Below are 27,118 nucleotides of genomic sequence, written 5' to 3' on the forward strand. Positions count from 1 at the left end.
TGCAAGAGAGCTCTGAGATCATTACATAGGTGGTGGCTTTCAGAGGAAAGCAATGGCATGTAACAAGTACTGATGTTATAGTTTCTTTTTAAATAATATTGGACACTACCGTGTTTTTGTCAAAATTCATTGCAAAGTTTTGTTTCTCTGTTGGCATGACAAATTTGTTCTTTTCTTGGTATCTTGGTGGCAGGGGGTTAATTGCATTGAAGTTTTTTGTTTTAAAGTTCAAACTGGTAGTGAATTCAGGTGAGCTGCTTTTTTATGATAAGATTTCATCACACCCACTATTCCTGGGTGTTCTTTCTGGCTGTTAACAGACCTATTGGTTCAAATTTCATTTCAGTAGGTTATATATTCTCTGGTAATACTGACTCTCCTCAACTCTTACTGAGACCCGCCCTATGTAGACTGTCACTTTAGGCTTTATTGAATGGGTGGAATATTTACTCAGCTGTAAGATTCAGATGTTATTTATTTAATAAGCCTCATACAGTTCTCAGGAAATGGCACTTGTATATTATTTTGGAAAATGCCCTGGGATCCTGGAGGGTGAATAGTTGAAAATATTAGCTGTTACACAGATGGTGTGGTGTAGTACACCTCAGGTACTACTGAGCTGGTTTAGAAGTTGAAAGAGAATACAAAGCTACACTTCCCAAAACGCTGCTGTGTACACACCAAGGGAAAACTCCCTGGCTACCAGCTTTCTTAAGGAAAATGGCATGAATGTGGATGCAGAATAATGTAAATATAATCCCAGTGTTCATGTAAGTGTGAAGGGTGCTGAGCCCCATGCAGCTGTTTTCAACTGGCACACCACGTGCGATTTAAAATAAGGTCTCACGAATTAAAAGATCATGTAGAACAGAAGGCAGTTCATTGCAGGAGGCTACCTAGCTTACTTCCAGCTGACGGTATGCTACTGGCAGTACTTCCATAAAGAACTGATGAATGACGCTCCTCATTTTTGTCACTGACATGGACATTGGGACTGAGTGCACCCTCAGCAGAATTGCCAATGACACCAAGCTGAGTGGTGCAGTTGACATGCTGGAGGGAAGGGATGCATCCAGAGGAACCTTGACAAGCTTGAGAGGTGGGCCTATGCGAACCTCATGAAGTTGAACAAGGCCAAGTACAAATTCCTGCACCTGGGTCGGGACAACCCCTGGTATCAATACCAGCTGGGCAGAGAATGGATTGAGAGAAGCCTTGAGGAGAAGGACTTGGGGGTGATGGTTAACAAGAAGCTCAGCATGGCCCAGCAAGGTGCACTTACAGCCCAGAAAGCCAACCAAATCCTGGGCTGCATTAAAAGAAGCGTGGCCAGCAGGTCCGGGGTGGTGATTCTCCCCCTCTACTCTGCTCTTGTGAGACCCCACCTAGAGTACTGCGTTCAGCTCTGGGGCCCCCAACATAAAAAGGGCATGGACCTGTTGGTGCAAGTCCAGAGGAGGGCCACACAGATGATCATAGGGTTGGAGCACGTCTCCTGTGAAGATAGGCTGAGGCAGTCAGGGTCGTTCAACCTGGAGAAGAGGCCCTGGGGAGACCTTACAGCAGCCTTCCAGTACCTAAAGGGGCTGACAAGAAAGCTGGAGAGGGACCTTTTACAAGGGTAATAGGACAAGGAGGAATGACTTTAAACTGAAAGAGGGTAGATTTAGATTAGATATAAGGAAGAAATTCTTTACTGTGAGGGTGCTGAGGCACTGGCACAGGCTGCCCAGAGCAGCTGTGGATGCCCCATCCCCGGCAGTGTTCCAGGCCAGGCTGGGTGGAGCTTTGGGCAACCTGGTTTAGTGGCAGGTGTCCCTGCCCATGGCCGGGGGTTGGAACTAGGTGATCTTTAAGGTCCCTTCCAACACAAAACATTCTATGGTTCTATGAATTGGTCCTATTCCTTGACATCAAGAGGAAGATATGGCCCAGAATCCACGCTGAAGGAAGTTAGGAATAAATAGTTTAGAAAAATTTTGCACCCTGTGGCCCTGCAGAATTGAGGCAAACTGGTAGAAAACAATCTTATTTGATAAATCAGCTGATTGATTAAGTAACTAGTGGACAGCAGCAGAGGCACCTAGGTCTAAAGCTGGCACTATGAAACAGCACAGAAGCAGTGCAACGGTTCTGGAAGCATGCCATCCACAATCCAGTGCTCTGCCCATACTGTGACTTGCTGTAGCGTCTCGGCATTCCTTGTGTCTGCTGAAAACTATGCTGAGGGCTCTATGGTTCCCTGTAAGCTGAGACTAATAGACCTATTCTAAAGAAACATACTTGCTCTGCTTCTGCAACACAGAAATATATTTCATCTTTCTCAGGAGCACAGGAATTGTACACTAGATACTTTCTAGAAAAACCTAAGAAGGTTCTGCCACTAACAGTTACCAAATAACCTGCCTCCCACAGCAAGTGTCGCCATTCACTTTTCTGTAATTAAAGGTATTTAGTTAGTGAAGTATATGATTCTATATCACTGATCAACCTTTAAATTCATTGCTTTAACAAAATCAGCTGGTTGAAACTGGACTTCTGGATCTCTGAAGGAGAGGAAACTAAATTATATCAGCAAATTTTTCACTTTGCTACCTTCTGCCCAAAGTTTATTAGGCCAAAAAGAAGCTAAAATCCACTCTCATAAAGGCACAAAGGTTACCAGGAATGACAGAGCTGTTTAATATCTTAAATGTGAAATACAGTTCGTCACCTGGCAGGTTTGAACACAGTCAAAGTCAGCTGTGTAACTTACTTCCTGTTAAATGCTATCATGCTTGGAATTCATAAACAAACTCTTTATTGCATGATTGACTCAGAGGACTCATCTAACTATTAAAAAATTGCATATGTCTGTATCAAAGTTAATATTTATATAGTGACAGCATACAATAAGAGTGTGACCAACTCTACAAAGCAAAGTAACCCCAGCTGTGTGCTCCATGTTTTGGTTCATTAGCTGGTGCTTGGATTATTGCAACATTGCAATCTTAATATACCCTGAAGCTCTCACTGGCAGTTTTAAGGCATGATGTAACAAGACTTACGTGGGTGGAATGCTGCCCAGCTCTGAAGCAGTTTGCTTGCTTTGGTTTTGACTTCTGCGTAAACAATTTGCATGTTGATTTTTAACACAGTGGTTAGAAAGGCAGGCTGCACCTACACCTTCTCCTGTTTCTTCCACAGACTCCTTGTATAAAGTATTTAATTAGCTCCACTTTGCTTATTTTACAATCTTTCTTTGTCTCAGTTCATAAAAGTTCATTTACTTTGAATGCTACTGAATGTTCCTCCTAAATGTGCACAATTTACGGGACTTTTCATTTGTAGAGGTTACTTGTCCACCCTAGCCATTGCGAACGTACTCACATTTAAGTATTCACTATTGAAATATTCAGTGTTCCACAGAATAAGCTACATAAGGCACTTCTAGGGCATATACTGTCTTCATAATCCTAATTCTCACCAAAGCAGTGACACTGGACTAAATTCGACTGGGAAGTAGGTCTACATTCAAACAGGAAAAAACACAGTTCTACTTTGTTTTACAAACTTCTCTTTATCATTTAATTCTGTAGGGAGATTTTGAACACTTAAATCACTGATTATTTTTAAGATAGGCTACTAAGGTTGTAAAAATCTTCAGACGCTTATTACATTTATATCACTGGCAATATAATCTTGGATCACAAACCTGTGTTTCTGTGAAAAGAAAAACAAATCTTGGATCACAGCTTCATTTGGTCTAAACAGATAGAGCTTCTTTGAAATAGCAAATTGACAGGTTTGCACCAGTTCAGAATCTGACAGACAGGTATATATGAATATATAGGAATACAAAGAAATGAAACGTTTCCATGCAATAGAAGTTGTGGGGTTAACTGTTGGAAAAGCTACTAAATAATTTGTACTATCAAAGGGCAAAAGGGTCTAATCTAGCAGTGATGTTAAAAGGTGAAAGGAAAGGTTTCCATTCGGAGAATGATTTAAGTTAGCTAGAACTCGTAGGTCTGGAAAAGAGAATAAGCTGGCAGCAGCCAGGTTCAAAGCAAACAAGAAAGGTGGTTTTTCATATGACAGGTGGTGGACCTGTGCAACTTCTTGCTGGAAAGACATTGCAGATCATAAAGCTCACTTGAGCTCAAAGGAGAGGTCTCCTAAGCATTACACCTCAAAACCACATGCAGCCCAAGAAGTGTTGGAGCTGAAAACAGTTGGAACGCAGGAATGTATTAGGGGGAAGTATCACTCCTGTTTGCCTTGTTCTTATTCTTCCCTAGGTGTCTATGGCCAGCACTGGACATGAAACACTGGGCTAACTGGGCCTTTTGTCTGACCCAGTACATCCAATACAGATTCTTAGGTGAAAGAAAAGCATCAGTGATGCCTTTCGGAGTAAATGAAGCCTTGCCTCCTCCACTCCATGTAATATTAAGCTTAACCATCTCTCCCTGCCTATTCTAGGGCAGCACTCTACAAATAAACCTGTTTCTCAATTTTTTGCTAAATGAGCCCTCACAACCACAGCACAGCAAAACTTGGAAATGCTAATTTTTTAATCAAACAAATTAACCTCAGTTGCCAATTTGAAATACCAGCAAATACCTAGCCTAGTAGTCTCACACCTTTACAGTCTGGCTAACTGATTTCTACATAACCCCAAGGAGTTAATCATACTTTGCATAATGCATCGAAGACATAACAGTTTAGTATTACAAGGCATCATCACCTTGAGTTTATCCTGGTTACATTATTCATGACCGAATTATGCAATTACGCAGACATTGAGAGAAACTTATGTGGTGATGTGGTATAAAATCATCTTCATACACTTCCAGGAGAAAAGACTGAGGAGGGATAAGTAATTACTCTAGGAAAGGTTTGGGTTGGGCTGGGTTTTTTAAATGCACTGGGGCTGATGTTTCAAATTGCTTCACTTGTAAAGTGAGGCGACTTCATCATCACAAGTCCCGCTGCAGAGTGTTCTGGGGAAACCATAAACACACTTAACAGAGACTAATGGGCTTGTCCGCAAGGGGTAATCAGTGCGTGATAAAGCAGGAGATAAATTCAAAGCATGCTAGCCAGCTTGCAATAACTATTATGGTCCTTTTCTACATGCAGGAAAAACCCAATGTCACGGTATCTTACACCTGACAACTTAGACTCCTCCAAAGTTATAAGTCACAGGCACTGGGAGAATCATCATGATCTCTCCTTTCCAACTGCTAAAGACCAATTGCCTAAAAATCATCTTTAGTCCCATAAAGTCTTTTTCCTATATGTGTATATATATAGTTGCCTGTATGAGGCACTCGGCAGAGGTAATTTTAAGAGGAAATCCTGCATATAAAGAAGAAACATTTTCCTTTGAAATACTTACACAACTCTTAATTGTAAAGTTCATGGGGGCTGTGCTGGGTTTAACTGGAAGAATGCAAACATCTTTAAAACATCTTTAAAAGTCATCAAGCTTGTCTTCTATAGACTGTTCTTCCATAAGTAGCATATCCATGCACAGAGTGGTTCCCTGGTTAGGAATCTGGGGGAGAAGAATAACAAGAACTTCCCTCTAACAGCACTACACTGAATTTACATCAGTAGGAATAGGTAGAAGGCCCAGATCCACAAAGGCAGTCTTTGCGGGTGGACTTGCCTCTGCAACTCTGGGTGAGTTTTCAGGGGAGCTGCAGACTCAGGATCTGCCTTCTGCCAGTTTTATGACATGGACAAACTCCGTTTAGCATAGGTGCTTGGACACATGCACTCTGAACAAACTGATCTCCCACAGACTGTACGGTGTCTTTTGCAGGTCTCATCAAAAGCAACTGATCCACTCAAAATGTAGATTACACAAAGAGATATGATGATAGTGAAGCAGGTTCAGTGGTCTTCCTGGTCCCCATACAATTGTATGTTCCTGAATAGTCCAGACACAAGCAAGAACAAACCAAACTGTGAATTAAAATCTTTGCCCTTCTTCTGGTACAAGCTTATATAGACCATAAACTTATTTATAATTAGAAAAAAAATTAAAGCCATTTCAGACATCTTACCTTCCAGTCAGTGTCCATTTGCACTTTAGCTGTCAAATTAAATCAGTTTTACAGAGCAGATTTTTTTAAAACACTGCACAAACCAGCACTGTATCTTTACTGTTTAAATTGCCTTTGGTAACCCTTGCTCTTGCTCAGGCTGCCAGGTAAAACAGGAGCTGACACGGATGCGGGGCTATAAAACTGATTTTTTTTATATATACTTTTAGCAATTTGTAGTCCTAAATTATGTATAGACACTTTATCTTATTATGGCCTGGAGAACCCTTGTTGTGAGGGAAGTGCATGGCGTGCAACAAGGTGAGAGCCAAACAGGGTGGGTTACTGTTAAGTGCCATTGCATTCACCACATTGGCAACATTTTTCAACAACCTGGGTTATGCTGTAGTTTGTAGCAACAGTTATAAGACAGGCATTATGTTTCCTACCGTGTCTTAATGTATTGTATTATACTAATACATTAACACATGTCAGGAGGAAAAGAAGGGCTCGTTGCCAAAGAAAGGTAGAGGTAGTAAGCAAGAGGAGAACGTGGTCACAAACTGCTGGGTCACAAATAGGAGAGATGAAATATATACAAGGCAGAACTCTACTTGAAGAAGCTGCCTGTACGAGAAAAATCTACTGCAAGGAATAATTTAAAATCAGGCACCCAGACAGTGTTAGTTCATGGGGTCAGAAGTCCTAGAAGAAAGTCAGTATCTCGAGTTTTCTTTTATGTACACTAAAATAAACCATAAGCAATTTTGTATAAATAATTTCTGGCTTTCCTGTAGCATGCATGTTAATTAGTGCAAGTGTTTTTAATTAATCAATCATTCAGAATTTTAAATATGGAAAACATGCTTTATGCAATAATAATAGAGTTCTACAGAAGCTTAAGCTTTCAACTCTAAGTTCAACGTAAAAAGGTTGTGTTCCATTTTAATTTACTGTTCAGGCTTTTGCTATAATTTTGTGCAAACAGGCAATGAGGGACCACTAAAACGCAGCTAGTCCTGCTGGCACAAGTTTGCAATGAATTTAACATAAAGGTCTGTTCCTCTTATGCTAATTTAGTGAGGTTATAAGCTGAAAGCAGAAACAGATTTTAATGAGATAATGGCAGAGTTTTACACTGCTTTTATTTTCTTCTACTGAAGATCTGGGGGAAAATATTCCACCTAAGTGGTTGCATTTCACTTGCTTTCCTGGAGATCTTTCATTGAATAAAATCCCACAAATTTAAAAAGAAATGTTAGCAAATTGGAATCAATAACAGACAACTGAAGAAAAGCAAAATAAGTCAAGTGAGGGAAGGTTTGGCATTTAATCCAGGGGCAAGGGAGGTTTTGGGGATACCTAAGAATTTAAGGTAATAGGGCAAGTGTGCTTCTAAAGTGTTTTCACTAGAATAGTCTGGAGGAAAGAATGAACATTGTGATAACTGAGGTATAAAATCAATGCTGCTGAGACAATATGAAGCAATTTATACTTTTCTCCCAGTAGTTGATTCAGGCTGTCTGCAGCATCTGGTGGAATTCACTTGAAACGTTTGGATTTGGAAGATTCTCACTGACAAAACAGGTAGATGTTTTTCTTTTTAAGCTATGTTTAAGTATACTGATAATTGCTTTCCCTTTCTCCTGCATGTTTTGTGTAGTTAATGTTTCTTGTAACTGAAGTAGGCACATTTTAACTACTTGTTTGTACAGTCTCTAGAAAAGTAGTGACCTGATGAAGCTCTCTAGACTGTACTGCAATTATATCACTATTACTATTAGCCTCAACTGCAATCCACTTCCATAAGCTGTTTTACCGTAGACCGATAATTTCGTAGTTCCCTGCAAGCAACACATAAGAAGCAGATTGTGACTTAACAGCAATTAACTGTTCGACCAAAACAGTAGGGTTTGATAGCAATTACATGAACAGTAGTACACTACAAGGCAGCCAGCCATTACAAATTTAAAACAAACTACTACCTGCACAGTAGGTTTTGACACATATGGTATATAACATTTTTTGAGAAGCTTTCTTGTTCTAGCCTAGGCATGACATAAAGACATGTATAAAGATCCAGGTAACAAAAACAGTATTTCAAAACTCATCACCTGTTGGTCAGGACTGAGGTTATTGGGTTATTGCCTGTCAAGTACGATGTGCCCATTTATCTCATGGTAGTGTAAGAGTCATGATCTGATCTGATAGTACGCAAGTAAGTTGTGATTTCCTTACTCCTATTTGCTTGATTTCTTATTGCTTGATTTAGGTCTGAAACTGGGTGCTGCACCTGCTGTCACTCAGGAGCTGTTACTGGTTGTGGAAATGAAGCTGTCTGTTGTAGTGCTATACCTGTAATGCTTCACAGTCTGAAAATTAATAACAAAATTTTTCTGCAGAAATTGCTTAGAGTAAAATCAAATCCTCACTTGGTACAGGATCTTACTTTCACTCCTATGCAGGCAGTGGTCTCTGGGATTTATGAAATACAGTGATTGAAAACTCTTCTGGAGAGATGGCTCTATATGCTCCTGGATTGAAAATGAGTAGCATCCCTCATAATCAGGCCCGCTAGAGAGCACTTTTCTTCCCTACTGCCTTTCATTATCTGTCACTCAATTATAAAAGACTTCTATACTTGATTTCTTGCATCAGTTGTATTTTTATTTAGGGATGTAAGAAATTCTCTCTGCCAATATTTGATTTAGGATCTTGCTTCTGAAATGCTGACTTTAATTCATTGTTGGTATTTCTGAAACAATTTGGCTGAAAGTCTAGGGTGAAAGAACAATTCATCCTGCTTTCTCCCCGCCCCCCCCCCCCCCCATTTCTATTCTTGTAATTTTTTGCTATCCGTGTGAAGTGTTGATATTCCTCTGTTCAAAAGGTCCCAACATCATTGCCCACTGTTTTTTTAAAATATTAGCTACCAATGAAAGGTCATTGAGAATAAAATAAGCAAAATCAGATTTGTATGACTTGTAAGTCATACAGCCCCTTCATTACATGAACTCTAGTGCAGAATAACTTTACATGGCTCAGAAATAAATTTGCATCTTAACCTGTAACAAGAGAAATATTTCTTATGTATGTGACAGAAATGTGAACATTTATATGAAAATTTATCAAGGCTGATAAAAGGGCAGCTGAATTTTCACTGTGGCTATGAATTAATTTTATGAAGTTTCAGAAAGATACTATATTCTTCCCTTCCCTTCTAGAAAAATCTAGGGGTTTTCTTTTTTTTTTTTTCCCACCTCGATTTTCTCAATTACAGAGGGCCACATTATAATAAGAGTGCTCAGGGATGATGGCGGTCACCAGCAGCTACAAAACTAAAGAGCTGACATTCATAAGAGTGGTCAAACAGAAAACAAGAGAAAAGGAAGAAACACTACGGGAGAAGACATTGTATAAAGGAGGACCTGGAGACTTGAAGCGTGATTCCTTGAAGAAGGTGAAGCCAAGATGCAGAAATAATGGATTCACAAATGGAGGTCAAACCAGAAACCTGAGTGACTAGAAATCTGTATGAGACATTTTGATTCAGGAAGTCAACCAAGATAAAAGGAAATCTGAAATAACAAAGAAAGACAAATCTCACCGTTAAACAATGAAATGCTGAGTATTAGGTCATGTGAAAGAGTGAAAAATCGGCAGTTTTGTGAGCAACAGAATTCCTGATGTCTGGTTTCTTACAAATTTGTGGTTTGTGATTTCATTTTCTGTTGTCCAGGAAAATGTGAATGCTGATTGAAGATTTTCCTGGTGTTGAGCATTAATAATAATTAATAATTGTGCATTAACTGGACAGAGCACCTGTTGCAGTCTTTCCAGCAGTAAAGGCAAGTGCAGATCTCTCTTCTTTAACCAGTCATCAATCTTCATGAAAACTGCAGGAAGTTGGTATTTTTAAGACCTTTACTCTGTTATCACTGAGGTTTCAGCTTACCAATGGGTTCAAAAATGGGTCATTAGGTTTAGATGCTCACAAAATATACACATAGCTGAATCAAATAAGCCTTAAGAAATAAAACAAATTGGGTGGAACAAATCCCAGAAGAAGAGCTGTGGTTATTGAGTGGAAAGGAGATGAATGAGGCAAGACACAGAGAAAGCTGACATTGTCATGGCTTCAGGAAAAATGGTAAAAGAGGAGGTAAAATATATTGAGATGGCGTTTAACAGAAAGAGAACCACGAAGAAGGCAGAAGAGAGCAATTTATTGAAAAGCAGGAGAGGAAGGGATAGGATGTGAAAAGGCTGTGGCTGGCAGGTTCTGAAGAAGAGGAAGAGGAACCTCTCCCACTCCTGCTCTCACTCTCCACCGCTCCCTAGTGACAGGCAATATGGAAGAAGATGTTTGAAGGCAGGAGAGAGGTCAGTAAACTGAAGGAGGAGCTAATGAGATGAGAAGAATAGTGAGCATATGCAGCAGTGGGAAATACAGCAGTGCCATCTGACTGAAGGGACAGAAGCCAGTGGGCACAGGCGGCCAAGGACAGAGATGTGGATATGGGTAAAGGATAATCTGACATAAGGATGAACTGTGTGAAGAAAATTGAGTAATGGGCATTAGATCACTTCTGCTTTGCAACTGTGTGTGCCAGAGCTTGAGGAGGAAGGCTGGAAGAGGGGCTGGCATGCCTGCTCAGCTATTTTGTTTTGTGAATGCTGCCAAAGGGGCAGGTGGAGCATAACTCGTAAATGCTTTGTTCATCAGAGAAGTATTGAATTACATCTGGTAATTATACAACAAGGGAACTAAAAATAATGGTTTGCCTGTGCGTCAGTGTCTCTGGAAGTATCGATTAATCATCGTACGAGTCAAAGCTGGTTGTGAACTCTCCAGCAAGACATGGCTTCATCAGAGGAAGCTGGTATCAGCACCGGGATCAGCATCTTTGATGAACTGTGGAGTGGAATTCCAGGGGACTGCCAGGTATCCAGCCCCTTCGAGCAAGGGAGCCAGCTGGCTCGGGGACCTAGAAATTCTGAAACCACAGGGCAACCCAGAGGGCAGACCCATCCCAGCGATCCAGACCTGGGAAGGGAGCAGACACTGAGCAAAATTAATGCGCAAGTGAAAATCACATCTGCTGTTCAGGAGGTGGGCAGCACTGAGCCTGATGAGCACCATATCAATTTCAGCCAGCAGCTGCCCAGGATCATACTTCATTTCAAAAATCCCATGTGTTGGTATTCGCAGACTTTCTTTTTCAACAGAAATTCCAGCTTTCACAAAACATCAAAAAATATTGTCTTTCCCAGTCTGCATAAAATGTATCAGTATTTCTAAGATTTGGCCAACTTGCTTGCCATGTGAATTTGCTGCTTGCAGGATCATAGGTTTCCTAGTCATGTTGAATTCTTAAAGTTTTTGTACTTGATAATTTGTGCATCATTCTCCCACATATATCACTGATTTGATAATGAACATAAAAACAGCCCGCCATGACTTGAGTCTTCTGAAACAAACTTCATGTAAAGGAGGAAAGACCCTCTGCCTGCCTCTGGGCCACGTCAGCAAAAGTGCAGAACAGATGCAACTACAAACCAAGTCAATAAGCTGCAAACATTCATCACTGATGTTTAGTGAGTGAACATTGGTAACTCAATTCAAGGGAAGTTTTGAAATTTTCAGCCTACAACTTGCTGCACTTCTGTTTGACCATCTGTAAATAGGGAACAGGCTTCTATAATCCTAGAGGCAATGCCAATAATTTTAACATATACATAGGTCAGGAAATGCCTATGGGTCTTTTCTTGGAAACAGCATGTAGGAGAAAAATAATCCTTCTTTGTTCAGACACAGCTTAACTAAAAACCAAACTTTCTGAGCATGCAAAAGACAACACAAAATTAAAAAGTTACTTTTCTTCTAAAAGCTTTCCTCTCTCTCCCTATTTATAGCATTTGACTTTCTCTGTTGCATTTCTCTGTCCTGAGGTTACTGGCATGTCCTGTCCTTGACACAATCAGAGGTTAGCCACAGTGATGTTACAGCAGCCTGCACAAGGATGATAAAACCAGGATTGCTTCTCTGTCAGCCGCTGCTGAAACACAGAAGCTGAAAACTGTTTAAGATCATAGGGTTTGTTTCTTGTAGTGACAAGCTGGCAGGAGCTCCTTTCCTTATTACTTATCAGAAAGAAGTTAGCTGCTTTTAACACAATCTCTCCTTGCTGTTTTCTTAACTGTTCTTTCAGTATCTTTCTGACATAGACCAAGTCTAAAATGTCATCTTATCATGTCACATGTTGTAGTTTAGAAAGAAATATTTCTATTACAAGGAAAAATGGCCTTCTTTATCTGTTTTTAGGATGTAATCACAAAATGGAAAATACAGGAAAAATATTCAATCCTTAAATGTGAGTACTATGTAACTGTAAGCTTATCTTTACTAGTACCATCTAGTGCCTATCATTATTATCTCACATTTCAGGTATCTATAAGATACAATCATTCTTAGAGATATAAATATTTTCCCTATATTATTTATGTGTATGGAGTTATATAAAGATGAGCTTTGGGACAAGGGTTTTATAGCAAGTTTCCGGCCTATGAAAAATAGAAATAATGACCAAGCATACAGTCCTTTACTCAGAAAGGGTCATCTAAAAGACATCAACTTGCTGAAACAACCACTTGTGCTTTCTCTCACAGGTCTCACAGTCAATCCCAGTAATGAATCTGCAGCTCTTGATTTCATACATGTAGGAGAAAAGTGTTTAGACAGTTCAGAGGAACACATGATGCTGTATGCAGTCTTCACAGTCTTGTTCAGTATGCAGCTGTGGATGAGAAAACTTTCCAAGGAAGCTACGCTGGCAGGTCAGTCCAGAATGCTCTAAAAGAAAGAGAGATGTGGTGGGTATAACTGAACTAATGACAAAGACATTTCAACTGTAACTGGAAAAAAGTGTTTCACCTGCCACTGACTGCTGTTTTCCTTCCTGTTCCCAAGCAATGAGAGTCTTATAATCAATAAGTAGATAGGATGGTACAGAACTTTCATCTGCAAGAAGTGTGCACAGCTGTGAGGAAATGGAGGTTGAACATTATAAAAACCCCAAGAAAATAGAGTCAGGACTATGGACATTTGGATAAACTAGGTTAAGCTCCCTGAATGAAGTTGCAAGTAACTATTAACAAGTCTGCAAAATTAAACAAGGAATAGATGACCAATAGCCAGTAACAAAAAAGTGAGTAATTGTGTGCAACCATGACATTTAATAAACAGCATGTTAGAAGAGAATATGATTGCTAAATATATTAGTGTCACACCTGCTACTGTCTATATTGCTTTTCTCCTTGTTTTCAAGATGACACTAACTGGATTAGCTATGAATAGATTCAACTGTAGAAGTCCTTTACCTACGAATAGTACACAGAATTCTGCAAACAGCACCTTGCTCACACCAGTCTGAACAAAAGAAAAAGATATATTGTGTAATGGCAGAGAGGGTGGTGGTGACAGTTGGTGGTTGCTGAGGCTGAAATCTTCAACATAACCACAGACGTGTGACAGCAATTGTACAAGCTTCCCTCCAGACTTCGTAATTGTTGTTCTTCTACATTGATCTGCATGAGATAATTCTGCGGGTGAAAGACATACATATAAACCTTGACATCTTCCCTTGGTTAACAAATGTAAACTTGATACTACTAGTTTCTAACCACTAGAAAATGCCTTGCATAATCATATACCAAGACAGATATATGCCTTCTAGTAATCTAACCTGCTGGGAAAAAGCGAAGCAGATGAGAACATCCTGAAATATTTTCCAGCAGGGATAGGGAGCTACTCCCAGCAGTTGGCAAAAATCACTCAGAAAAAAGCAGTGCTTACTTTTAATCTTGCACGTATCTTCTCTGTCAGCATTTTCTGTGGTTCTGCTTAGTTGGGTCTCATATTCAGCTCCACACAAGATCTCCTAATCATTCTCTATAGCCATCGTTGTCAGAAGCCATGAACCTTTTTAATGCTAAGTTTCTCTTTAGCAATATTCTCTTTCCCAGAATCGTACAAGAGGCTTGGTTTGCATTTCAGCTAGCTGATGCTTCAAGAATGACTTCCTCCTTCATTGAAAAAACAGTAACATTTGCCTCTTACCCCAGTTTGGGGCAGTTCAGAAATCCATCCTCCCTTTCTCCTGCTACCCTGTTCAGCCCTCTTGCTTTCTTTCCAATATTGCAGCAAGCCATGTTCAGAGTCCACTAGCACAGTCTGTTGCACTCTGCAGCAGCCTCTGAAAAAAGTCTTTTTTACCCAACGCAGTGGCTGGCCGGTTGTGCTAATTCATAAACAGAAACAACCCCCACCCCTCCACAACCTGGCTGTGGGGCTGGGGAAAACGGGGCAGTACAGCTGGGTCAGACGCATAGCAAGCACTGTCTCTCACAACAGCAGGCAAGATGTCAAAAGCGTGAGACACCTGGGCTTTGGTCACATGCATCTGATCAGAAAAAGACACTGGCATTTCATCTCCCTGATCTCTGCTTCTTGCAGAAATGCTGAGATGAGCTGCAAATGCAGCATTTTTACTAGTGCAAAATTCTTCTTAACCTTTGTCTCACTGACATTATGCTGTGCTAGAAAAATAGTGTATTTATTTTACAGTTTAATTCTAAAGGAAGTCAGGAAAAGTTTCCTGGAGAAACACAGATACTCCTGCATTTTAAAAATCTGTAATAACAGTAAGTTCCTACTCGTTGGAACAAGTACTTTTTCGAGATCAAAGTGCTGTCTGTTTTCATTACTCCTTTCATTATGATGCAAACAGAAAATACTCTGATCTAGAAAGAAGATAAAATATTTCAACCATTACAAAGTAGCAACCTCAATTCATTATTTTTTAAATAAATGCAGCTCTTCTATCAGATCATGGCACATGGCAGTAGTAACATAAAATCTTCACCAGTAGTTAAAGCTTAGAAAACAACCAAAGTGTTAAAGTAAAAACATCCTACGCTAAGTGACATGTTGAAATTCTGAAATGAACTTATTCATTTTATTTTATTTAGTTTTCATTTTATTCAGTTTTCCAGAGGAGTATTTACTGAAATGTGTAAGTTCACAAAAAATGTTCTTTTGAAATATTTTTCTGCCAAACTGTTCTAATTACACTTTCTGGCCAATTCCTCATCTATAGACTTCTCTGGTATTTTACTTCACAGACCCTTATGTGAAGTGTCACATCCTGGATGGAAGTGGAGAAGTCCTCGTTCAGCTTTCTAGCTGTATTGAAATCAGTTATTCCAAACTTAGAGGTTAGGCATGTTGCTAGAAGCTCAACAGCAATTTTGCCTCTTAAAGGCAAATGATTAGTAGCAGCTCTTGTCTCATGCCAAGTTCAAAGCTAGGTATGGGGAGCATCTACTACCTACAGACACTTCTCTGAAGATGGTGAAGGTCCCAGTTCTGCTCTGTACCATTTGACGTATGCCTCCAAACATCCATTAGCACACATCTTAGAGGTAGACTACCTGTACTGGAGGTAAACTGAGGCATGAAGTAGGTACCCTTCTGTGGTAGTAAACAGTACCCTGGAATTCCGTAAATCTAACAATATTAGTGTTGTCTTTGAAAGATTTCCAAATTTGGTATCCCTTGCAAGTGAAATAGAGATGCAGTCTTCACATCTTCTCTAAATAGTGCACACAAGCTGACCAAACGGTAAACAAGAGTCTAAATGTCAGGGCAAGTGGCCGACAAGATGAGATGCAGACCTACTCCTGCCTGCTTGTCTCTTCCTGCCTCTTGATACCCAGTCAGTGTGGGGTGTCAGGAAAGCAAACAAGCTCTAGATATACCTGAGATCTAGGCACTGTCTCCAGCGTGGAACAACTCAGGGCTCCTAACGATGCCGGTCTGACCGACTGTCCCTTGAGCAGGGCAGAATTTTCTTTACAAAACAGCATTTAAATTGAAAAAAAAAGTCATTCATTGATTCCCAAACAGTTGCTTGTAAACCCTTTAGGCTCTACAGATGGGCATTAATCAATTTCTGGACTCATGAAGGTCTTCAAGTGACCACAGTGCTCCCAGATTCTTAGGTTTGGAAGCAGCAAGCTGTGCCAGAGCTTGGCATAGCCCCCAAAGCCTGAAGCCATGGGTCAGTGTCCCAGGCTCCACGGCAGGCTCACAGGGCAGACCAGAGATACCCTGTCTTGAGGAGTCCTGGTCTATCTGGAGAGCCATACAAACAAGGAGCAGCAGAGCCCAGTGGTTTTATGCCTTGGTCTGTTTCCAGGGAAGATAGCCACAGTCTCAGCAGCTTTAGCAGCAGCTGAGTAGAACTGACATCCTTGTCCCTTACACAGAAGTGTATAGCTACGAAGGCTTTTAGTAGCCATGCTTCTTTGACTGGGATATATCTTTCTGATTTTTTCTACATTTTGAGTAACTACACTGACAAAACTAGTTTATGGTTTAAACCAAGCCTCACTCCAAGGCAAAAATATGCTGAAGTAATCCCAAGAGGTCAAGGAACTCATTCGCTGGATGACAGAGTTACCAAAGGCTCTGTGTGTGGCTGCTCTTTTATCATTTTTAGGCAGGTTCTCTTGCCTTCATAAAGATCACTGCAGCTTCTATTTAATGGGATGACCTTTACAGAAACAATGGTAGGATTGCATAAGGGCACAGAGGCATTCTTGCCTTTAACTCTTTTGGGAGAGTCTTGAAATAGACAAACTCACCGATTAAAAAAAATAAAAGAGTAAGATGATGCAAAGTAATATTAGCATAATAACATGCACCATTCTGTGTCTTCAAAACTATGTTAATACACAAAGTAACATTTTTGCCTGCTCATGGTGGGCTAGGGAAAACATTATCCTCACTACGAGAAGAGCAAACTAAAGAGCTGCAAACAGAGCTGAAGGGTTCTTTTCCACAGGAAGTCTGTGGAAAAAAATGACTGGATGTCCTGAGGTTTTATTCTGGGCTAGTGCACTACTACTTTGGGACTTTACAACATTTGAAATAGCTTTGTATAATGTTCCACTATGATGTTACCTCATGACATCAGTCAGGATTTGTGAGAGGCTCTGTATGAATGCAGCAGTATTAGACCTGCAATTCAAACATCTCTCTCAGACCTATGAAGTTTTCTTTTTGCTAATGTCTCATTCACTAATTGTTTTGCATGCTGTTTCATGTAGAGGAACATGAAGAACAAAGCCACAAAGTTAAGACAGTCAATTATTCTTTACATATCTCATAATAACTGTACATCAGATGATTAAGAATCTGTTACACCGCTTCCATACCATCATAAATTACCATTTTCTTATTTAGGTCAAGAGTTAACTGACTTGCAGTTCATAACGTCTCTTTTACATTTACCTGTGTATGAAGATAAAAATGCTACTAAGACCTAGAGTTCCTAAGACTTTCAGTCCTTGCTGTGGTAGGAACAGAAATACCCTGTTGGTATTCCAGGTTACTGAGGCCAAAATATGAATCATACTTCCTTCTGTCAACAGTGCCCTTGGTCACAATGGGGTTTTGCCCTCACAAGAGTGAGAGGTTGCTTTGTTACTTGACTTTCTGCTGGGAGAGGACACTGTGTTATGAACCAAAAGCCCACTGAAGAATGCCCTCCTTGGTTGCCCTAGAGCTGGTTCTGGTCAGGTCCCAGGCACTGCAGCATTGGTTTTCTTTTTGTGCCTGGAAAAGCCGGGGAGTTGATGCAATTCATGCTACAGTCGCTTCCGATCCTGGATGAGGTTTTACTGTCTTGGCCTTGCTCTACAGTTTATGTTGACAGAAGCTGACTTTAAAAAGGGTTAAATATAGTTGTGCCTCAGTGTGACTATTCACACATACAAGGAAGGTGATGAAAAATAAATGAAGAGTGCATTATAGTTATTTTACTTTGTAATATATTTAAAAGCTGTCTCCCACTACTGTTCCCATTTTCCAAATTTGACTGGAAGGTGGGACTGTGCATTCTCCACTGCTTTGCATTTAACAGGGAAAAACCACTACTACCGTGATGAGGTAGGATTCTGCAACTCCCAGGTTTTAGACATGTAAATACAAGGGCATCGATGAGAATCAGACCTAGACAGCAAGACTTTTACTGAAGTCAAATGAGCTCTGCAGATTTACCCAAACTGATTACCCAGATTCGGTCTTTACTAGAAGCTTAATGTGCTTCGTGTTTCAACTTCCCAAAGCAATCTGACTAGCTGACTGACAAGCCCAGAGCTGTATAACAAAGCAGCTTGCACTTTTCATTTGAAATAATATTTAGTTAAGGAAGCAAATTCTTCATTTATAAGAGCTATTGTGAAGAGGCATAGAGAAGCTAATACAAAGAAAATCATGGACAGCTTTTGCCACCTGTCCATTTAACTGTCACTTGAAGACAAAATAGTGTTTAATTGCCACTGCAGTGATTACTGATTAATGTTAAATATTTTCATTTCAGCCTTCTGAATAATTCTGATGGTCTTTGTCAATTGCAATTAACCAGATATTTGTTCCAAAATACCGGATACCAATGGACGCAAGTGATTCCTATTCATAAACCCATTTTTTCCCTGTCAGTGCTCACAAATTCTACTTAAATAAAGTTTCACCACTGTATCATACATAATGATTCACAAAAATTATTTCATTTTCGGTATGCAAGAAAACTCAACACTTTCTTAGATAAACAGTAGGGCTTAATTTTAACCTCACACTATTTTGTATTGGTCTTGTCCCATTTTGTTTCTCCAGTTGGGATCCAGGTGCTGCCTGAGACCTCCCAGTACCTCACCATGGGCTGTGCAAAAATGCAAGATGACTACAGAATGATACAGACTTATTGCAAGAGGTGAAGAAAGTGAAGATCACATAAAAACCACTGATATCAGGAAAATCCCAGACAGCTCACCTATTTAGCAAAGAAGGACTCTCTAAGTGGGCAAGAAGTCACAGAGATTATGAGTTTGAGTGATTTCAAACAAATGTCTCCAGCCAACCATATTATAAAAAAAAAATGGTATATTAAAAAAGCAAGGCTATTCACAACTCTAGAGCATTTTAGGGACAAAAAAATCAAGAAGTTTTGTTATGCTGCAAGAGGTAATATGAAACAGATTTCAAAATGTCCTGATTCTAATATAATGAAAGAGCTACTAGGTCATCTCAGCAAGACAATAAAATTGTGAAAAACAGAGGTTACTCTTGAACAAATAGATATGCTGGTAAATGTTATAAAATGTATGAGATATGATCAGCTCCCTGGTTGTAAGAACATTTCACTCTGGTGACAGAAGGTTTGCTGATCATCAACTTGTCACAAAGATGCAGTTTTAAAACTTAAATCAAACATGGATTTTTTTAAAAATCCAGAGTCTTATAGACCTCCTTCTTTAATGTAAATGAGAGAGACTAAAATGCTGCTGTTGAGGTTTGTACGTAATAATACTTACACAGCTGAAACAGCACCCAAAAGGCTTTATAGAAGAAAGAATCTCTTTGGTTAATATAAAAGAGGATTGCTCCATATGGAATAGCACCTAGAGTATGAAGAAGAAAACTTTAACAGTTTAGCTATCAATGCTAAGTGCTTCATATTTTGAAGAAATTATTTTGGGAGACATTTTCAAATGAGGATCAAAATTATCTATAAAAATCCTCTCGCTTATCCTGGAAGGGAAAAAATCCAAAAAACTTTCAAAAATCATTGTATGGTAGAACAAGAAAAAAATGACCCTTATTATCTTCATGTTTTGATTTGGTTACCCAACCATTATCATTAAAATTCAGAGATATTGAATAAAATCATGAAATGAGCACAGTGAGCACAGAAATAATTCTTAAAAGGTTGTAAGTAATAATTGAACAAAAAACCCTCAGCAGATATATGTTGCAGTACTCTAATCTTGGGTCCATGAAATGCTTAAAAAACAGTGAACGCTTACTGAATGTAGTCGATAATAAAATGAAACATTTAAGCAGCATTTCACTGTTTATAGTAAGAAGAACTTAAATGAAGTATTAAGCCATTCTTTAGAACCCTGTGCGGTAGCTCAGGCAGGTGGAATTATCTGGTAAAATCCAGAAACTCTAAACAGAACTTCTTGCCTCTCTCTGGTCAAAACAAACCAAACAAGCAAAAAAGTAAGAAAACAATTTTCAGAAAGATTCCAATGGCCAAGAATAAAACATAGTAACCTAGAACACATAAAAGGAGAGGGGATAAGATGGAAAATCCAGTGGCAGCATCTTTTAAACAGTATGTTAGGGTCATGTGTGTCAGATACCCTATGGAATGAGGCATTAAGAGGCAATTATGACTGGATCATAAAATGACAAGCTAATTCTCATTTTAACAATTACAAGACTTTTCCTCCAAGATTCTGGCACCCATGAAATATCACCTAGTAATTAAAACTGTATTTACTAATTGGTCACAGAAGAGACAAGCTATTGAATAAAAATTATAACAGATCTCAGAAATGTATCTTAATCAACAGGAAAATAAAAATAATTTCATATCTTGATTGAAAGAAAGTGTAGTAAATAGATGATTTCCTACCAGGAGGAAGGGGAAAGGCAAGGGAAGGAGAAAGGGGGACATTCAATATAAATGTATGCTCTTTGCTTATGTTATTTATAATATTTCCAGAAAAGAAACAAAGTAGGCTAGCTTCATTAGAAAGTATAATGCAAAGGCTGAAGTTTCCATGATCAAGATTATGTATAGAATATATGATTCATTGCTGTTTTTAAAAGACAAACTGCATAAAAACCATTAAGTTATTTAGTCTGGACTGTAAATATGAAATAACAGCAAAAGACTGAGACAAGATCATGCAGATGATAAATACTTGCTCCCAAACTAACCATCACACAGAATTCAGTACTATCTAGTTTACAGAACATGTATTTCTCCATTGTTATCTCACAAAATATATAATATTGCCCCAGATGTCTATATGAAATGCAAAACAGTCTGGTTTTCCTTCATACATACAATATGGGAATACTAGATGGTAAAAATACTTTGAAAATCCATCTTGAAAGCAATAAAAAATGGCTAGAGACAGAACTTGAACAGGACTTATAGACACGTGTATTGGGATTTGGTCCATTCGGAAGATTTAAGATGGGCAGAGGGAAGCTAGTCTTGTTGTTCTTTGTAGGGGGAAAAAAAAGCAATCTTATAACCATGGACCCAGGCAACAGCTCCCACTATATATTGCTGGAAAAAAAAACTATTAGTACAGTATCTAATAACAGAAGACTTGACATATTCTGTAAGAATAGTGCCAAGCAAACTCTCCAAAACGGACAAAAGTAGTGGTATACCTTGCAAAGAAAAGATGACACAGCAGAAATACTAAGCTTATGGGAAGCTTTTATATAGATAGTATAACCTTGTGAAATGAAAAGAAACAAAGAACATTCCAAGGGCAAAATAATTTAATTGGATAGTCCTCCTTCTTTGATATTCCATACTGCCTCTCTTCCAAAGCATTTTCACCTCCTCCATACTAGCAAATAGTCAGCACCACAATAAAGGTCTCAGAAAGCTAAGAGAACAGGTTAAATATTCATACCAAGTTATGGTAGTATTCATATAATTTGAAAACAGAACATCTACACTCAATATACAGTTAGGTATTCTTAATCATTTAGAAAGTTGTCTTAATGCCTGCCACAGTTACTACAATGGAGATAGTTTATTGCAAATGGCTAAAATTATATACTTTTTATTTTGAAAACATTTTTTTTCTAATTTCCCAACCAAAGCATTCTTTTCTTGGTTTCACTGTTGTATTTTCCTACTCAAGAGCTTCAATTTACAGAGGACCAATAGACAGTTAATATGCAAAGAGATGCAAAGAAAAATTAACATAGTGAGGCAGATCAAAACCAACTTTCTTCGTCCAGCACCCTGGCTGCTCAGATTAATTTAGAACTAGGTTATCACATGGGTGAAACTGTTCAGAGGCACTACACCCTTACTTATTCCAAGGTTTGCAGGTGTAAATTGCAGTTGTATATACACTTTCAAAGTAACTAGTACAAATCAAGTCAGTAAAGCTTCTGTAATTATTTAAGAAATTGAGTTGTTAGGTGAAAATAAAGAAGCAAACACAGCCTGGCTAAAAAGCTACATGTGACCGGGAGAAAGAGGACTCTAACTTCTGTCAGTAGAAAGCACACTTGTCAGAAACTTTTACTAAATTTTGTTGGAAATCTCATTTTAGAACTAATCTTTCCCATCTGTGATCTTCCCTTGCTTGAGTCAAGAGAGGCAAAAGTCCAGACCTGGGTTGGAATGAGAGCAGAGATGAGTGGAAGCCCGTTGTACCACATCCAGCCTCTCTACCTGTGAATTTGCTTCCAAGAGGCATGAAGAGGCATTAAAACGTGTGAGGCACCTCTGCTCTGCAGCTCAGGTCCATGCAGGCTAAATGCCATGCTATTATATGGCTGCAAAATCCTGCCATCAGTGAAACAAGGAATTGGTATCCTCTGTGCATTCAGAGTTTAGTTTTCTATGCAAGAATGAACTGCACTGGGAATAACACAATCCCACACAGTATCGATGTAACCATCCAAATATCTTTTCTTTACAGTATACAAATTAAGCATTTATACCAGCTTTTAAATGTATCTTTCCACACAGAAACAAACCAAAAAGAAGGGGAAAAAATAGTGATTCAAGGCAACGAAATAAAAAAATAGTTCTCAATTTCAGAGTTTCCATGTCTCTAAGTATTTTGTGTTTCACAGTACTGCTGAAGAAGCAGTATTAATGGTAAGGCAAACATGCAGTTCTTTCCAATAAACAATTCAAAATTAAATGGGAAATAGTTTATGTATGTTCTCTTTTCTGCAGTTTCTTTCTGTTCCGATGAGGCCAAGTGACCTTGTTATTAAGACTCCAAACCATATTTGTGAGATCAGGTTTCCATTCCCAGCCTCTGCGGAAGAACTGCTGTATCATCGAGTAAGTCACTTTCCCTCTTCATGGCCTCAATTTCTGTCTGTACAGAAGCAGTAATATGACAGTCATACTCAACTGCATACAATTTATTACATTTTAAATTGTAAGGCAGAGACTGAGTCTTGCTGCCTGTTCATGTAGACACCAAAACAATCCTATTTCTGTCTTGCTGCTGTTCAAAGAATTTTGCTGTCTGCTGTGCCTCCGTATTTGCGCTCAGAGTCTGAACTGCAAGTGCCAATATACACGGATGAAAGCTAATCTCAGCATTGCCAGCCTGTCTAGAATTATGTGACACCTAGAATCATATTAGAAACTCCATCCCTCTCTTCCTCCCTTGCCCACTCACATGCATGCACACTAAGACACCTGTTTGCACAAGCCTGACAGCCAAAGGAAGTTCCAAAAAAGCTCCCAAATTCTTCTGGGATTATCTGAACCGTATCTTGTGAAAGCTTCGTTTCAATATTTTTATTACAAGCACAAGGATTTACGAGTCCATAAACTGCAAGTTGCCTTCTGTACAGCTTACCAAAAATAAAAAAGGAATCAAAAAGGTTTATGAGATCACCATCCTGCAAGTATAGTGCATTCCCCACATAAGCGCAGAACTGATCTGCTTTAAGCAATAAGATACGTGCTCTGACATCATGAGAATTGCATGTCTCCCACCCAAGGGACCCAAACAAGTAAAACGGCTGTTGAAAATTGCTGCAAACAGCAAACCAGTGTCTTTTCCTCATACATCATATTTCATGGCAAAGCACTGCAAACTATGCTTTGGAAAACAACCCTATGCTATCAGCTGGTGTGCTAGCATCTTTCCTGCCCGGCTCTACTATTTTAATGGTTAATAAGGAATCTAGTGTCATTATCACTTTTCCTCTCTGTCATCCTCAACTCTCAAACTAAAGACCATCCATAAGGATTCTTCAAGAAAGCTACCAGTAATCCTATTCTACACACATTCTTGATACATAGAGCTGAACCAAATTCATACATAGCTTAGAAATACCTAGAATAATCTCTAATACAATTAATCCATTACAGACCTCCCAGCTATTCTCCAATGCAGAGTTAAGAATAGAAGACTGTTTCACAGGACTGCTGCGAGACAATTATTTGACAAGAGGTTGTATATAGGACTGGTATAGACCTAATATTAAGATGCAGGGGGAAAAAAAACTTCTATCTAATAAATGGTCAAAAATAAATTAGAAAACAGTTTACATTCTTTTTCCTGCTGTTTCTTTCTGTACAGGAAAGGCTGAATGACCTTGACAACAAGGCTCCAGACCATACTTGTGAGATCAGGTTTCTGTTCCCAGCCTCTGCTAAAGAATTGTAAAGACTTAAGAAGCCTCTGCTGTTGCACAGAGATTGAATTTCATTAACATGAAACAAACAACCCAGGGTTCAGAATGCTGCAAAGTAGATCAAAAGGTTAATTCTTCCTTTGATGGAACAAGAAAGAGCTTTTAATACTCCAGCATACCCACAACACTGACACTAATACAGGATTGTGAGTTTGTCAGACACGGACCGAAAGGTGATAGCATTAGCCACTTAGAGGAGAGCTGGGCCTGAGTCCTGCCGGGTGACAAACGTGTGATCAAGCACTTTGACTGACAAACAGCAGAATGCATAAAACACAAGAAGATTTCATTGCCAGAGCACAATATTCTCAAACAGAAGTAATACCTTGATGAAAGAAGCTTTGTTCTGAGAAAAACAGCCCCACTGGGTTTGGGTTACTATGCTGGTGCTCCATCAGTGTCTACAAGATTTCATCCTACGCAGACAAAACCTGATTAGAGGCCTCCTCTTCCTTTTGCCTTTTTCTTTTTTTTTTTTTTGAGGAGGAGGAGGGGAGGGGGGAATATGATGCAGTATTGCCAGACTTTTTTCTAATACCTGCCTGTTAGTTCTAGATGTTTCCCCATAGTGCTTTTTTCCAAGTTGCAGAAACACTTTCTGAAGGTTGAAACACCTTTAGCACATCTCTTACTCTCCTGAACACAAGCTAACAACAGTTTCCTACTGCAATAAAGGCTGGACAGAACATTGTTTCTTTTTTGAATAAATTTCTACATAATGAGGTTTGGGGTGGTTTTTTTTTCATGGAGAACAGGGACTTTCAGAATTGCCAGACTAATAGTCCTGCTTTTTTTTTTTTTCCTTAAAGGTGAAAATATTAACCATTTCACTGTTGCCAAAGTGAAATCATAAGTTCAAAAACACAAAACTGAAGCAGAGTATTTTGCTTGGTCTCAGCATAACATCAAACCACAATTCCCTAAACTAGCACAGGCTTCATGCCCACATTCTGCCCTGGAGGCTAAGCTCTCCATCATCCCACACCTTTTGTGAGGCATGGTGACCTCCCTTCTTGCTCTTTTCCATAGTGTAGGTGCCATCAAGTTTGACAGACCAATCCAGGGATTGAAAATAACTTTCTAAATCCATTTTATTGCTTGAAAAAATGTTCAGCCGTTTGCTTTTTTTCCCTCTCAATGGAAGTTGTCTGCAAAAATAAACTCTTAGCAAATCTGTTTGGCTGAAAACCTCTTACTTCATCAGATGTCTCTTTCATATTTCCTATTAGAGTCCTAGATTTGTTTTGTTATTTCTAGCAAAATACATTTTGTTATTTCTAGTTTCTATTATAAAAATCCTATTTAGATATGGGCCTTAACTTCTAAGCTATCAGAACAGCAGGGAGACAGGACCAGACAGAGGGGAATTCTGCTTTACCAATACATCAAGCTATTGGCACACAGAATGTTTATATTCTGTTTATATTTAAATGGTTAGATGGAAACCAACTTGCAAGCTTCCATTGAGGTTACTGAAAAAGTGCTTCTGTACTAGATGTGTGGTATATGTGGCTGCTCCTGCTTGGTTATTACTCTCTAAGGATCCTCCACTTGAACACATATGTGATACCACATACTGGGAACTGTAGTCTTTGCAAACTGCACTTCATAAACACTGTTGATGTTGCCATCTGCTTTATTTTTTTAAAAAAGCATTAATTCTTACAAAGTGAAGTGTTAGTGTATATGCTGTCAGCCAGTCTCTGAAAAGGCAGAGAAGAGGGAAGTTCTCAGACACTAGCTTCCCGCACCGTCATCCTTTTGGGGCTTTAAATGGCTGGTACTATCATGCAAAGAGTGATTATATCTGCATTCATCTTCATGTATGTCTGAATGATCACCACATGTAAAGCAAGAACCAGATTTTCACGTTCATTTAACCTGTATGTCAAGGCAGAACCAACTCCAGCATTTACTGTAACAAAAATCCAAACTCTTTTGCAGCTATAGCGATGTATAGCGATGTAACAGATACAATGTGTCTGAAAATACCTTCAGGACGCTATTCCCATTCAGTGCAGAATCTACTTTGTAGAAGACACAAAACCACCATTTTGAGAATAAGTGCAATCCTTTACAAGGAAAGACTTACTCTTATCTTCTTCATCTTTACCATCAACTTTGAAGGATTTTCTCTTTCTTTTGGTATAATTTAGTCAGACACCTTCATCTCAGCTCTCAGTCCAGATCCAAAGAAAGGAAAACAACTAGGGTTTATCACACTGCAGAAATGCTGTACACAAAAGAATACACTGGCTTCTGTTGCAGAGAAAGAGATCCGAAGAAGACATTTGTGGTAGTCAGTGGGAAGGCTGTATACTCAGCGTGGCAAGAATACCTTCTTGTTGTCACTTGTTGTGCTCAAATCCCTCCATGAGAACAGAATCTGCCACAAACCCTAACTCTGGCCAAATGGCAATTATTCAAGTAGTGTCATCATTAATCTGAGTGGTCTGTGGGAAAAAATAATTTGTGCCAATAATAACAAAACCTAGGTACCTAGTGTTGGTCTTTCAATCTGCGTGAAGGGCTTCTACATAAACGTAGCAAGATTTCCATGCAGGAGACTTCTCAAAATGTAGGTTGCTTAATGTTAGCTTCTGACTTGAAAAATACTGACCTCAATTGAAAACCCAGAGGTAGAATCAGAAACAAGAGTGCTGTATTCACATCTTGCTGATGAAGCATTCACGTCTGGACATTTCCTCCTGGCAACTGCATACCCAGTAAATGTATTCTG

The 27,118-nt window shown here is 39.1% G+C and overlaps 1 protein-coding gene across 5 annotated transcripts in view; it reads right to left on the minus strand.

Annotated features, from left to right (window-relative positions):
- Positions 1-27,118, minus strand: part of FUT8 (fucosyltransferase 8) — a 187,432-nt gene that overhangs the window by 137,152 nt on the left and 23,162 nt on the right. For 4 of the 5 annotated variants that reach the window (XM_056346058.1, XM_056346059.1, XM_056346064.1 and 1 more), the window contains exon 2: positions 5,384-5,542. The exons of the other annotated variant lie outside the window; for it this stretch is intronic. The gene's annotated coding sequence lies outside the window, so the exon portion shown is untranslated. The remainder of the gene's footprint in view (positions 1-5,383; positions 5,543-27,118) is intronic. 5 annotated transcript variants of the gene reach the window in all.

The sequence above is a fragment of the Falco biarmicus genome, chromosome 7 (genome assembly GCF_023638135.1).
Source record: "Falco biarmicus isolate bFalBia1 chromosome 7, bFalBia1.pri, whole genome shotgun sequence".
NCBI classification, from domain to species: domain Eukaryota; kingdom Metazoa; phylum Chordata; class Aves; order Falconiformes; family Falconidae; genus Falco; species Falco biarmicus.